Raw genomic sequence first — 16899 nt, 5'->3', positions numbered from 1 at the left:
CTACTACCATAACCGTTTGGGAAGCTCAAAAAGTGTTGCAAAAGAAACTTGGTCCATAATAAACGATCTTCGAAATAAAACCCACACTGCTAAAACAATTTCCCTTCCAGACCCTGAAAATCTAAATGAATACTTTGTTAATGTGAGTAAAAATATTACATCAACTATTTTGCCACAACAAGATCCCATTGCTTATCTCCCTAATTCAAGAAAGGTCTCGAATTCATTCTTTATAAAACCAGTCGATAAATCTGAACTGATCCAAACAATCAATAGTATCAAAAGCAAATCCTCCTGTAGTACTGATGGTCTATCGATAAAAATTTTTTCTAATCTCCCAGAAAATGTGTTAGAAGTCCTCATCTCACTAATTAATGATTCCTTTGAGAAAGGTAAATTTCCAGAGTGCCTGAAGACAGCCATCATTATTCCTCTTCATAAGGGTGGTGAAATATTTAATACCTGCAATTATAGACCTATTGCACTACTACCGGTACTCTCCAAAATTATTGAGAGACTCATAAAAGCCCGACTTACGTCCTTTCTAGTTGAAAACAACATTTTATCACAAAATCAGTTCGGCTTTTTAAATAATAAATGCACCACTGATGCCATCTTTTCTGTACTACATGAGGTTTATCAAGCACTGAACAATAATCTTCACACTGCCACCGTTTTTTGTGACTACGCCAAAGCTTTTGATTGTGTAAATCATAACATTTTGATAAGAAAACTAAATTTCTACGGAATTCGAGGTATTTCTTTAGATTGGTTCCAATCTTACTTGGATGATAGGAAACAACTGGTTAGAGCAAATGATACAGACTCTAGTCTCAAAAACATTGTATGTGGGGTACCTCAAGGTTCAGTATTGGGTCCTCTACTCTTCCTTATCTTTATTAATGACATCACTAGTTTAAAAATCGATGGAAAAATCTTTCTTTTTGCTGATGATACCAGTATCACTTGGAGCAACTCAAATATTGCAACTCTTCATGCTACTATAACTTCTGATCTACTTACAATAAAAACCTGGTCTGACTCTAATTTAATCTCGTTTAACGTAGATAAAACAGTAGCATTGTCTTATAAAGGAGTCCTTCAACCCTTACCTCTTAATAACAGCCAGATCAGTACCGTTGATTCTGTGAAATTTCTTGGTATTTTTTTAGACAGCAACCTTAAATGGTCCCACCATATCGATTTGTTAAGGAAGAAACTATCCTCAGCTTGCTATGCTATAAGATCTGTTTCGAATGAACTCAATTTAGCATCTTCCAAAATAACATATTTTTCTTTGTTCGAGTCACATCTTCGTTATGGTCTTCCTTTTTGGGGTTCTGGTACAGCTGCCCAATTCGATGTTATTTTCAAATTACAAAAAAGAGCAATTAGATATCTGTTTGGCCTCAGAAGAACAACACATTGCAGAAGTTACTTCAAAGATCACAGAATTTTAACCCTTCCATCTTTGTATATTTTAGAAACTGTTTGCTTAATTCGTAAACATCTACATGTCTTTCCATCAAGACCTAATCATGACTACTTCACGAGAAATTCTACGTTTGACGTCTATATGCCGACCCCGTCCTCTGAGTTAGTAAAGAAATCTATATTATAATCCGCAAAAAAACTTTACAATCATCTCCCTCTACAACTTAAATCTGTAGCATCTTTCCCCAAATTCCGTAAACTGACAAAAGCCTACCTATCTGAAAGACCATATTATTCAGTAGAAGATTTTCTTAATCAATAACTAAGAAATTACAGTAACCTTTGCACAAGTAGTATTTTTATTATCATTTTTTTTTGTGTATATTTGGGTGTCATATGCAGCAGCTTAACTTTTAAACTTATTAATTACTAGGTAGACTATGCATTTGCAATTTACTTAAATTTTGCAATTGACTACTTCTGTTTAACTTCATTATTATTGTTATTATTGTAAATATATTGACGATTTATGTAATTTTAGTAAATTGGATTGTTATTGTTTTGTTGTCTTGACTTTTTATAAGCTTTGTCGATAAAATTGTACAATTTTTCATGACAATAAAGCATATTTCTATTCTATTCTATTCTATTCTATTGTGGTTTAAAATATTTATTTGATTGCAAGAAAATTTCTTGTTCACAAATATAAATATGGATTAACTTAACATTATATTTCTTATACTGCAAAATATTTGTAGTTTTCAATTTAAGAAATAAAAACTTTAGGATAAGAAAATTAAATTTAACCATTAATGTATTTCTTAGTATTGAAGAAATTATCTGTAAGAAATTATTGAGTTGTGTTTAAAAAACTCGTTTCTTAAATGTGAACCGGTATGTTTAAGTTAATAGGATATGTTAACTTTTAAGAAATATTGCTTAAAGAAATCGGTGTTTTAGGAGAAAAGAAATTGTTCTCTCGGTGTACCTAATTCTGGACAAAAAAAAATAATGACAGTTTGCTTCATAAACGTTTACTTTATAAATGCTTCGTTTCCCAAATAGGGGGTGTTAAAATTTTTCTTACAAACTGACGATTTATTTATTGCTCTAAAACCGGTTGAGATATGCAAATGATATTTTGTTGGTTTTAAGAGGTAGTTTTAACTTTAGTTAGAACATAGGCAGGTATCACTTAGATCGTGGGTTCAAACCCCACCCGGTGTCAGTTGTTTAGGTATTTACCTATTAATTTGGCTAGTGTTTACTATGGCTGTGATATTCAAGCTTAAAATGTACCTCTCTGTTACGCTGTAAGATATGCAATAGGCTAATGGGCAACTGCGAGACTTGCAAGACTCTTGCTGCAAGACCAAAACCAAAACCGGGAGCGCAATACCAAGACCAGGTGTACTGGCGCAAGACCAAGACCAAGACCAAGACTGTCTAAGTCTCGTCTTGGTCTTGCATTTGGGCAACACTAATCCTGTCACATTATCCCGGAGGCATCACTAAAATTTTGTTTTTTGAATTATCCGAATATCTTTTTTCTTGTAGGTATAAGAGCTGTACCATTTTTTGTAAATAAAAATACTGATTGACTCATAAAATAGAGGTTGGATTGATAAGATTAGAATGGCCCGCATGCAGCCCAGATCTCAATCCTATTGAGCATTTATGGGGTGAATTTAAAAAAGCTATTCGCCGTCATCCTAGGTCTCCAGAAAATTTGGTACAGTTATGGCCCTGACAGAGGAATATCGGGCTATTCCTCAGGCAAGGATAACACATCTTATATTCGATGCCAAACAGATTGCGAGCAGTCGTTGCTCCAATAGGTGGACATACCCTCTATTGAATTGTTTTGTTTTGTTGTTAATTTGTTTTGTTTTGTTAATTTTAGTGCGTTTGCGTTTGATTTTTTTAATTTAATAAACCTTCAAATCAGTGTTTTAATTTACAGCTCTTACAAGACAAGAGGTATTCGGATAATTCAAAAAACAAAACCTTAGAGATACCTCCAGGATAATACAAACGGAGTATTAAACAAAATCATCCCTCCAATTTTTCAACAGAATTGTTTAAATTTAGGAGAAAAAACAACGCTTCCATTGACCCCCGTATAATGCCATCTAAGCAAAAAATGTCTGTTACTGGAATAATAACACACGACATCAATAGATGTACCTACAAACTGATGCAAGAATCATGAAAATCGGAGTACAAATAATAAAGTTATGTTATAGATTGTCAAACTTAATAAAAAATTTTGGGTGACGGAATTTTGTGCCGGTGAGTGTAGGTAATATACCTATTTAGTTAAAATTTGCATCTCATTATTGCCTGCCTGTAAACTGTAAATAGAATTATATTTTTATTATATGGCTATACCTTCTGTCTATGTATCCAAGAAGATAAAACAATAGAATTTTTTATACATAGAAAAAACAAATATGTATCCAAGCCTTATCTAAGTGTACTAGTTACTAGAAGATAGCCATAATTAAAACCGCTTCTGACGTAAGTTGGGTGTAGTTGAAGTTTGAGACTTACCAATTTTCAGATAACCCCCCTCCCCGCTAAATTGCAGACCCACCTATGGCCCATATCAATATCAGAACCCAACCTTGCCCTGCTTATATCTCTCCGTCACACCTACTATAACTCATACAGCTCACACCTCTACAGACCACGTGCATACCTGTTAAATCGTGTCACCTATGCATGTTATCCGAAGCACGGTGTTTACCGGCAGCCAAAGGGTTAGATTGCTGTAGACACGCCCGTACAGCAATATGGCGAAGCATGTGATTGGCTGAATGAGTACGCCTACCTGCCGCTCAGCGAGTGACGGTTTGTAGAACACCGCCTTCACGGCTGCCTCTTTCGTTAGAAATGTAGAGGTGGGAAACCGCGTTTTCGGCGGAACCGTAGATTTGGCGGGAATGTATAATTGCTTGACCTTGAGGCTGTTTTGAGACTGTTTATTAATTTAGACTGGTTGGTTGCGAAATATGCAAAGTAACGGTGCAAACAATAAACATTGGTGTTTATATGCACCAATATAGTCTTAAAAGTAATATACAAGCTTTTACGACTGGTAAGTTGACAGAGTAAGATTCTCATAAAACAACCCTGGTGATATTGTGACAGTATACGACTCTAGATATAGAGAAGCCTAGATATCTACCAAATATCACCGTCGGTTTCAAGTTATGCCTAAGCAAGCTGCTACTAGATATCCTAACACACGATGTTATTCACAAAACTTACTAACATTGCCCTGAAACATTGATTAGTTTGTTAAAAGTGGATCAAGTATTAGGCTCAGCTCAATAGACAACCTGTTTTAGTTTTATAAAACCAATCATTTATTTTGATACTTACCTTGAGTGAAAAATTCTATTAGGTATATTTATTTTTTATTAATTAATAATAAAATATTTTCACCCTTTAGCTAAAGCTAAAGCTAAAGTTATAAAATAAAGATGAAAATAAAAAGTAAAAATAAATAAAAAGAATGTGTGTGTACTTTGTACGCACGTAAGAAGTTATACTTCTATTATAATATAATTTCAACGAAATAAATATACCTACTAAACAGTTACTTACAATACAAAAAATTAACAATAATTACCAAAAATGAACCAAAACTTAACAATGTCAAATATAAAAAAAAAAGAAAAAGATATGAATCGTCCGGGATTTGAACCCGCAATCTCGCGATTTTTTGATCTCTGGTCCAATGCTCTACCAACAAGGCCATCAAGCCGCATGCTACTTACCTTTCAGATATACATAATTATACATCACGGTGACAAGTGAAATATAAAAATAGATGTTTTATTATTTTACGCCCAAGGAAGACAAATCCAAAGACACAAAATTATAATAAAAAACCTTTTAAACCACCTTTTTCAAATTGCGCAAGTTGTATTATTAATATTAATGTTAATAAATGAAATATAAATATTTTGACGTTTCACAATTTGACAATTCACTTTTAACTGCAGTGCCTTAAAATTTTTAAAGCACTAGTGCCTTAAAGTAACATTTTTAACGCTCCTATGGAGTCCTAAAAATTGCATTTTTAACACGTTTGTAGAAAAATATATTTAAAAACACTAATATATTCTTTCCACACCTTTTCTGGACTGATACATACATAAATTAAAACATTTTGAAGTATAACTTCAAAAATATAATACGAAAACTATTTAAAAAGGCAGTATAACTATTAACTAACCTTTGTTGTTTCTCTTCCCACAAATTTTAAAACCCAACAACCATACATAACCAAACCGTCAACCGTCCAAACCACAGCTGCGCTACAGCTGCCATATTGGATAATTTTTGACATGTCATTTGAACATCCAATTAGAACAAAGTTATAATGCGCATGCGCCGGGATCGTAAGTTTTAACATATAAAAATTCACCCTCATATCGCGCGTAAAGAAGTATAACTTCAAAAATAAAAAAATGTCAAACAATATTTAAAATAAACTACAGACTTCTTTCTTCTTTTGCCAACGTTCCTCTTCTGCACCGCTTACTTTATGGAACCTTATCTAACTCTTCGGGTACCTGATTACCTGTGCTGTTTGGCTTCTGGACGTCTGTTTCTGTAGGTATAGGTACAATTATTTGCATCGTACATAGTTCTCTGCTTGGCTGATTAGTTAGTCAATCAAGTTTGGTAGGTACGTACAGGTTTCACGATGTATTGCATTCTATTTCTGTTGATAATATCCCTGATTTTAGGAGTCTTCTTTTGGCCTGGTGGAAGAATGTTCTGGTTCCGTTCACGGCCAACTTCCTCAATGGTGTGTAGTGGAGCCTTTCTCCGATGGTTGCGTTTGAAATTATCTTGCCATGACGATCCATGTACCTACATACTAACCTGTAGCATGCCGTTTCTGTTTGGAAAAGCTTCTTCCAGTTTATCTCCGCTGTTGAATTCTATACTGGGACTGCATATAACATCACCGCTTCCAGGGACTAACATAGAGAACCTTCTAGAATACACCAATGATAAGCATACAGAACTTATCATTGGAGTCGACTCCAACGCCCACCACATCATTTGGGGAAGCAGATAGAGGTAAGTTACTTTTTGAGTACATTTGCACTACTGAACTTGATCTTCTGAACAGGGGTAATAAGCCCACCTTCAGGACATCAAGAGCAGAATCACTAATCGACTTAAGCCTATGCTCTATGGGGATTGGGAACATAATATCTGACTGGCATGTGTCGGATGCGTTATCCTTATCGGATCATGCATACATATGCTTTGAGATAAACTCGGTCAAACCGGAACCAAGGTTCTATAGAGACCCTAAGGTGACCGATTGGGAATCCTTTAAGAGGGATCTTGGAACAAGGGTACGGAATTATCCTAAAAGGCCAAAAAACAATGTTGAGGTTGAGATGGCAGTAGACTGGTTGCAGCATGCAATAGTCGTCTCATATGAGGAAAACTGCCCGTTAAAAGAAAGTCGCCCTCCCAGGCAAGTAACTTGGTGGAATAAGGAGCTGTCTGATCTCAAAAGAGAAACAAGACGGCTCTTCAATAGGGCGAAGGAATCAGGTGATTGGGAAGCATATAAGGCTAAACTGAAAACCTATAATAAGAAAATCCAATCCGCTAAGGAAAGATCCTGGAGAGAATTCTGTGAAAACATTGAAAGTGTACCTGAAAGCGCCAGGGTTAACAGAATCCTCAAAAGAGATAACATTAACAAACCCAAGTCAATGAAATTGCCCAATGGGAAGTATACGGACACAGAGAAGGAGGCTGTAGAGCATCTTTTAAGTGTTCACTTTCCAGGGTCGACGCAATTGACTGCTAATAACAATCATCAAGCAAACAATAGCCCAACCAAAAGGGACTGGCTGACCTCTGACGAGATCTTTGGTTCTCACAAGGTCAGATGGGCTATTGAAACTTTTGAACCTTATAAAACTGCGGGACCGGATGGTATATTTCCTAAGCTTCTCCAGGAGGGTCTGGAAATAATCATGGGTCCCCTGATCACAATATTTAGAGCTAGCCATGCTCTGGGATACATTCCCAAAGCTTGAAGAAGGGCAAGGGTGGCGTTTATTCCCAAACCAGGAAAAACAGATTACACCTTAGCAAAATCCTACAGGCCTATAAGTCTGACCTCAATTATGTTAAAAACCATGGAAAAAATCTTGAACGAACACATCAAGAAAAACAATTTAAATGAAAATCCACTGCACCAACGGCAATGGGCGTATCAGGCAGGGAAATCAGGTGAAGCCGCCCTGCACAATCTAGTGTCGGAACTCGAAAGGAGTCTGCATCAGAAAGAAGTCGCCCTTGCTGCATTTTTAGATATAGAAGGTGCATTTGATAATACCTCAATCGAGTCTATACAAAGCGCACTGGTGAGGAAGAAAATCAACAACACAACATGCAAGTGGATTATTCAGATGCTTCAGAGCAGAATAATATCCACAGATACGCATGAAGATACCATAAATCTGAGGGCAACTAAGGGATGCCCTCAAGGCGGTGTATTGTCACCGTCATTATGGAACATAGTTGTCGATGATCTGATTCATGGGCTAAGCGCCCAAGGAATCTGGGTCCAGGGTTTCGCAGATGATATCGTGATAGTAACTAGGGGAAAATTTCCCAGCACTGTTGCGTATCAGATGCGATATGCCCTTTACTACATAGAGAACTGGTGTCTGAAAGAGAACCTCTCCGTGAACCCTTCTAAAACTAAACTGGTAGCCTTTACAAATAAGAGGAAGCTTACTGGACTGAGTGAGCTGAAATTATTTGGAGAGGTACTGGAAAGAACCAATGAGGTTAAGTATCTAGGGGTAACCCTGGATTCGAAACTCAATTGGAATACTCATATTACCAATATAACCAATAGGGCTAAGCGACTCTTCTGGAACTGCAGACGAGTTGTAGGTAAAACCTGGGGATTGAAACCAAAGGTGATATGTTGGTTGTACACATCAGTGATACGACCGACAGTTACTTATGGGTCAGTACTCTGGTGGAGAAAGACGGCTTTGCAATCTTGTGTGACCACTCTCACCACCCTACAAAGACAAGCGCTTCTAAATATAACAGGAGCCTTGAATAGTACAGGAACGGCTTCATTAGAGGCTATCACAGGTCTCCCTCCGCTGGAATTGTATATTTCGGCGGTAGCCTTTATGACCATCCTGAGGCTCAAAGCAAACAATACTTGGAGGCCAAATTATGTATTGAATAGCCACACAAACATTACTGGGACTATACTTGAGGAATACATCTTTATGATGAACTTAGATATGATGACACCAGAACTAATCTTCACCGAGAAGATTAACACAATTATACCATCTAGAGAACAAAAAGTCCCAAACATTAATGGAGACTTAATATGGTTCACTGATGAATCTAAAACTGCCCATGGTACTGGATCAGGAGTCTTTGGGCAAACATGTAACTATAATAAATCTTACAGCCTAGGTCAACATACAACGGTGTTCCAGGCTGAAGTTTTTGCTTTGGTGGCCTGCATTGATGAAATAATTGATGAGGACCCTAAAGCTAAGAGAATCAACATTTACACAGATAGCCAATCGGCTATTCTGGCTGTAAAGAACCCTCTCACCAAATCAAAACTGGTGAGAAACTGCAAAGATCTCCTCAATAACCTGGCAAAAGACAACAAAGTGTCTTTAATATGGGTGCCGGGTCATGAAGGGGTGCATGGGAAAGAACGAGCAGATATGTTAGCGAAACAAGGCTCGAGAAAAACTTTTGAAGGCCCAGAACCTTTCTGTGGCATCACTAAAGATGCTATGAAAAACGAGGTTCAGAAATGGCTGATAAAGAATCATCAAAATAAATGGAGAACCACTCAAGGGCAAATCCAGACTAAAAAAATAATCAAGAATATTGATAAAAAACTCTCGAACAGTTTGATGAACCTCAATAAACGAGAGATCAAAACGGTCACTGAAATGGTGACTGGACATTGTCGTTTAAGAAATCACCTATACAAACTAGGTAAGGTGAATGAACCATGGTGCAGAAAGTGCGAAATGGAAGAAGAAACTGCCATACACATACTATGCTATTGCAGTGTGCTAGATGATGTAAGGCAGAACTTCACTGGTCACATGAGGTTTGAACCAGAAGAGATCTTAAAACTACCAATGAGAAAACTGTTGGCCTTCGTTGAGGCCACAGGACTTATTAAAGTTTAAGGAGAAGAACAGGGTTTGGTACAAAGGTCTTATGGCCAAGTGCCAGAGACTAACGAGTCTCGCCTGAGTTAAGAAGAAGAAGAAGAAGAGAACATCACCGCTCTAACGTAGGCCTCGTATAATTGAATCTATTATGTAAATATAATGAAGTAGGTCTTATCTGTGTTGATCTTTATCTTTCATTTATCTGTGCAGTCTGAAATTTTTTTAGGTGGTTTTCAAGTTTTTCGATGATCTTACTGTTGCCTTTGGCTGCAGTGTAAATTGCCGTGTCGTGTAGGTACATAATATACGGCTGCGCTTATTCAGTTACAAATTTTTTTTGACACGCTATAATTTTTTTTGTAATTAATAACACGTGGTGTCAATAATTTTACGCGAAATGGAAATATTATGTTGAACTATAACGCTAAAAAAATTATCCATTCCACAAGACTATTAATTAATTAATTATTATATTTAAATCTGTTTTTAAAATATTTACAGGATATTTTGACCAAATACACATCATAACCTATTCGCTAAATACCTACAAAGTACCTACTACTCTTATTGTTCAAGCTTTCCTGTTGTAAATACTTAGGTACCTACCTATATAATATTTTTCGTGTTGCTTTTTCTCCTTTTATTTTGTTTCTATATCATGTAAGATTTACTTAGCCTTACGTCTTAGCATCGATTCTAAGTATTTTCTAAAAATTTGTATTTTTTTATCCTAAGTAGGTATTCCATCCAAATGTTCCAGATCTACCAATTAAGTGTACGAAATTAACTATGGTAGGGGGATTTTTGCAGTTACTCGAGCGCATTAGATTATCACATGGGGAGAAACTTTATACCCTGTAAATGTACCTCTACATATTGGCTCTTAACACAAACACAGGGAAGTTCGTTAAGGGGGGCCCGAAAAAAATCTATCCTTAAAAATACTCGAAATTGTCAGATTAAGATAAGGTAAGTTAAGTACATGCAAAACAGTGAATATTTCAACAATTTGACGATTTAAGCGGAGCGTAGGGAAATGGGTGAGTCAAAAAGTTTCACAAAAAAAGCGAATATTTCACGAACGTCAGATCGAGAAACTATAAAATACATCTTCAATATTTTTCAAAAATCTATCGAATGGTACTAAACCCCACGAAGAGGGGTGGGGGGTAAATTTAAAATTTTAAATTCAAACCCTGCGACATTTCGCAAAATGAACATCAGATCGAAAAACTGCAAAATACACTTTCAAAATGTTTTTGAAAAATCTGTCAAATGGTACCAAACATGACCCCCCAGGGAGGTAGGGTGGGGGGTTACTTTAAAATCTCAAATGGGACTCCCAAATTTTTATTGTAGATTTGGATTCTTTACGTAAAAATAAGCAACTTTTATTCAAAACGTTTTTTCGAATTATGGATAGATGGCGCTATAACCGAGAAAAAAACGATTGTTGGAAATGGAAAATTAAATTAAAAAATGGAAAGCCCCCACTAAAATGGAAAATTTTACTTAACTTTGTTTGGTTTTAGGACCTAATAATCACAATCAAATAGGTCTCCATAACGCTAGAGTGACTGCAAATTTAGCATACTTTGCTCTCCTACCACTAGGTAAGTATATTACCTCAACATAATCACTACCTATATTATTAAATCTCATATCACGTATCTTATTCTTTAGAGATTGATTTAGCGCCTCAGTAGATTAATAAGGTTACACGCTCACTTTGTTGTTTAGCCATTTATTGGTAGTTTGATTGAGCGGGCTACATGTAAACTCATCATCAATTAACATAAATTTACTCAAAGATAGTGTAAACTCATTACCATAATAAAACCAGGATTTCAAAATAGACCTGGAGAGTTTTGCAAACATCACTGATAACTGCATCCCTTGGTAAATACTTACTATAAAATGCTTACAACACTGAGGATTTCTAATCTGAAATAATAATCCAAATGAATATGTATTAAATCCAAGGGTTAGCTGGTCTTAAACTCCCCTAAATTCTGTTGATACCTACTTGCAATAATGCGGAAAGAAAAATATCTCTTCATTTGCCTTGTTCCTTCAACATGTACAGTGAACTGATCACTGATTATGTTCTGAGCCAATGCGGACGAAAAATGAAACAAAAAAGTGATACCCGGAGCGGAAATTGCACATGTTTAAAAATATTTTCATTATAAAGTTCAGTATCCAAAACCTGTGCAGCTGAATTTTCAGATCTCCAATCTGTTTATATTGGCAGATACTTATGGTTCAGTGGCGACTATAAAATGCATATTTTAAGGCAAATGCATTATATTAAAATACTACGCTAGATTAGTTCTCGTCGGTTATTGGTTAATATTCAAATTACGATGTTACTATAACCATTATTATTTGGTTTGCCATCTTTCTGGCATGTATAACTTGTTGTTTTTAACCCCTGTCCGCAATTCTTTGCTTTTTTTCCCATTGTTGTTATGCTGGCTCCAGCCTCCACGTCTTGATCTGAATTATGTGTCCTGGGCATTCCAATATTTAAAATTAACAGTTGATCGTGTTGGATTTGTTTTTATGTAGATAAATAAGAATTTATAATTAAAAATTATCATTATTACCTATACTTTTTCCTCTCTATAGAAGATATATCTATAATATTTAATTTATTTCAAATTTTTTTACAGCGCTGCGTTATTTTGTTCACCATGTAATATTTTCTACTAATTTGTCTTCGTTATACCTCTATCTGCGTTGTCAATAAATTGGATGATATACGTATCAGACAACTAGTGTATAATAGATAGGTAACTAATAAAACTTGCAATGTATTCGGACGTACATACGTGTAGATAATAATAATCTGCATAATTTATTATACATATTTTTGGGAATAAACTACAAATAATAAAATAAATTCTTTATTTGATGTTTCAGTTTCTAGATCATAGCCATTTTTAAAACAATTATATCAAACCCAATTAAACACTTTTCAATTCATAACTTCACTTGAAAGCAATATCAATTTTTTATTTAAAAATAACCACAAAAGTATCACTGAAAGTTAAAAATGTTTAAGAGTGAAAAAATCAAGTACTTGAAGATAAAATAATGGCTAAGAAATATTTCGTACCAGATGAATTACCAAATAGAAGAATTGTTCCACACTGCTAAATATTTAATTTCAGTGGAGAATAAGTAAATAAGGGAATAATAATTGTCAGTTTTCAAAAGACGACAGGCACAATACCACAACAATACGGTACACATTTTACACCAGATTGCCATTTAACAGACCTGTTAACACTTTCTTGTCGATTATTTCCTGTCTTTCTTTTTTTCCGTTTAGGTTAGGTACTCTCTATTTCTTCTTCGTTTACCCTTGTTTTAGCAACTCTTCTTATTAAACAAGAATCTTATCAAACTAAGGAATTTTGATCTGGTAAGGTATGCTTTGGTTCAACGATAGGTATTCCTATGAACCGGGCTTCCATTTTAATATTTTTTTTTGATGATGTTACCTATATCTTCTTGTCCCTGGATATGTTCGAGCCATATCAGTCTCTGTCTTTCTCACAATATCGTGCCCTTCGTTCAGTTCATTAATCTCGTCGTTTCTTCTGATTCTCCATGTACTGTCTTCCTCTTGCACCGAACAGTATACTTTTCTTAGTGGCTTTCTTTCGAATGACTTGAATTAGATATCTTTGGGAATTGGGAATCTTTTTATGACATTACCTAGGTCTCACAGAAGCCCATAGATACATATTATAGTCATTTTGGTTTTTTTGTCTCATGCAATAATTTTGATCTGCAAAATGCAGATTTGATGCAATCTTTTATCAAGTTAGTACGTACGATTCCCATAGGAAGTATATAATTTAAACAAATTAACACGCAGTTTTTATTAAGTTCTAAATATTTTTTGAAGTCAAATTTTCCATCCAACAATCATCCAACAACAGTAGATATATCGCCATGAAATTTATATTGCACACGCAAAATATGCACACTGAACCAGTTCCAAAATATTAGTTTCTCGCTCGAATCTCCATCTCCACATTTCGAAACACGTGACTTTTCACGTGCTCACCGTATGACGTCACAGCTTTTGATAAATGTTCGATAAACATCGAAAATCATACAGCAACGTCCACAGGAAAAAAATGTAAACACATCGGGATGTTTACAGTCTGTCTGAACAGGTGGTGAAAAAGATGAATGACGTTACAAATGGAGCGTGTGGGGTTCGGGGGGAGGAACTTATCGATTTGGATGTATCAATGAGTCTGTGTGTCAAATTGAGGGGTTGTTTGAGTTTGACTGATTTACAAGTAGATCGGTTGAGGTTTGGCAAATGACGGAGGAATCAAAAAGTTAAATTTTTATTAGGGGTTTGTATAGGATCACGACAATGATGGGAGAAAAACAGATTTGTCAATTGGAGATACAAGTTTATAGGGTATTTAACAAGATACATGAGCTCTAGCAACTAAAACTGTAATATAAGCTATAGGTATCTAAATGTATATATGTGTTTGAAAAAAGGAGATATCGATATCTGTTTAATATATATAGCTGTGTAACAGCGTAGCAAGGGGCTGCGTGCTAGATATGACATGGCTAACTTCAAGCCAGTCAACATGGTTGTCACTTGTATGATTATTGTATGTAAGATGTTTAGTAAGTTTTATAAAAATATATAAGTTTACTCAATACTATGATTGTTTGACTTATAACCCATTAAATAAAGTAGTTTAAACATGGCGCAGTCAAGCAGCTAGTTGGGTTACAGTTTACAGTCGAAAAGCTAAATTTATAGCAACTTGTACACGAGGTACCATACATAACCTACAATGGCAGTGATGGGAATAAATGTAAAATTACCACCAGATTTTGACCTGCAGGATCAAAATGCTGCAAGCGAATGGAAGTTCTGGAAGACTAGTTTCGAAGATTATTTACTAGCAACGGGACAAGACCAGTCAGCAGATAAAATGAAAATGTCAATTTTAAGAAATATAATTGGGGCTGAGTCTGCCAAAATTATGTCCACATTCGAGATCCCAGAAGCCGAAAATAACAAGTATGACTTGATGATATCACTAATCGAAAGTATGTTAATCCAAGGATGAATGAATCATTTGAAAGATACAATTTTATCATGAGGGTCCAGAAAGAAGGAGAGTCGTTTGAGCAGTTTCTTACTAGTTGTAGACATTTGATTCGAACATGTAATTATAATGAAATTGATCCAGAACAAACAGCCGAAGATAAAGCTCTGAGAGACAAAATATTAATGGGCATCAGAGATCCAGTTACTAGAGAAGCTCTATTGAGAGTGGACAAACTTACCCTACAAAAAGCCATCGAATTTTGTAGAACTAGTGAACAAAGTAAGAACCAAAATTTGAAATTTCATACCGAAAGAAAAGATGTAGACATAGGAGAAGTTCGTAAAGATAGGTACCAGGGCCATAGAAATTATAATAACTCTAGAAGTAAAGCGAATACCAATGAAAAATTCAAGTGTAAAAGATGTCAATCAACTCATGGGGCCAGAGAATGTCCAGCGTATGGAAAGAAATGTAAGAAATGTGGGCTTTTAAACCATTTTGCAAAGTCGTGTAGAGTGAAGAATATTGATGTCATAGATGAAGATAGCAGTGATGGATCAGCTGATAGTTTTGTAGGAAATGTCAATAAAGTATACCAAAATGAAAGTAGTCAAAATATTTGGGATGAAATTATAGAAATTGAAAACAAGAGAATTAAAGTAAAACTTGACACAGGTGCAGATGTAAGTATAATTCCATTAAAAATTTTTAAGAAAATTGATAAACAATTTAAAATTAGGGATAATCATTATGTACTGAAAGGGTTTGAGGGTACTCAGGCTAAAACAATGGGTGTCGTAAATTTATTTTGTAAACATAAAAATAAGTATGTTTACGAGGATTTTACAATTATTAATGGGGCAACTCAAGTTCTTTTAAGTGGTAAATTATGTATTGATTTGGGGTTAGTTAAACGAATCAACAATATTGAGAGTTGTGGTACTTTAGAATTAGCAGAAAGGGATAAATTTATAAACCTTAACCCTGAAGTTTTTAGAGGTCATGGTAAATTTTGTGGTAAACATAGGATCACTACAGTAGACAATTTTGAGCCAGTGAGTTACCCACCTGTAAATGTACCTGTCGCAATTAGAGATAATTTAAAAAATGAATTAGATAGGTTGACAAAAAGAGGGGCAATTGTCAAAGTTAACGAAATTGACCCCAGGGCAAGCATAAACCGCATTGTTATTGTGGAAAAGCAAAATGGTAAGTTACGTTTATGCTTAGACCCATTAGATCTAAACAAACAAATAGTCCGCAAACCAAGAGTAGTACATAAATTGGAAGATGTTTGTGCACAAATGATAGGTAAAAAGATATTTTCTGTATTTGATCTCTCTGAAGGGTATCATCATTTAGAACTTGACGAGACATCATCATGGAAATGCTGTTTTGCAACTTCTTATGGAATTTTCAGATATAAAGTATTGCCATATGGATTATCAAATTCCCAAGATCTGTTTCAAGAAGTAGTAGAAGATAAATTTAAAGGTATAGAGAATTTATTGATTTGTCATGATGATATGATTGTTATGGGAACAACAAAAGAAGAACATGATACAACTGTTAAAAAAGTGTTAGAAAGGGCTAAAGAAGCAGGAGCAAAGTTTAATGGGGACAAATTTCAATATTGTCAAGAAGAGGTCAGATTTATGGGTCAAGTTTTTTCACATAAAGGGATGCAAATAGATCCTGACAGAGTGGAATCACTTTGTAAACTTGAAAAACCAAATAGTAAAGTAGAATTACAAAGAATTTTGGGCGCATTTAATTACGTTAGACGGTACATTCCGAACATGGCTGAACATATTCAACCTCTTTGTCAATTACTTAAAAATAATGTAGAATGGGTGTGGCTCCCGTCACATCACAAATGTTTTGATAATTTAAAGAACATAATTTGTAAATCACCAGCGTTAGTCCCTTATGATCCTAATCAAAAAATTATTTTACAATGTGATGCATCTAAAAATGGTTTAGGTGTTTGTATGTTCCAGAAATATGATTCTATTTTAAAATTAGTAGCTTGTGCATCACGAAATATGAATGATAGTGAAATAAATTATAGTCAGACTGAGAAGGAACTATTGGCAATTTATTATGCTACTCAAAAATTTCACAATTTT

This window comes from Diabrotica virgifera, chromosome 6 (genome assembly GCF_917563875.1).
Source record: "Diabrotica virgifera virgifera chromosome 6, PGI_DIABVI_V3a".
Lineage (NCBI taxonomy): Eukaryota > Metazoa > Arthropoda > Insecta > Coleoptera > Chrysomelidae > Diabrotica > Diabrotica virgifera.
This window is presented reverse-complemented; position numbering follows the sequence as displayed.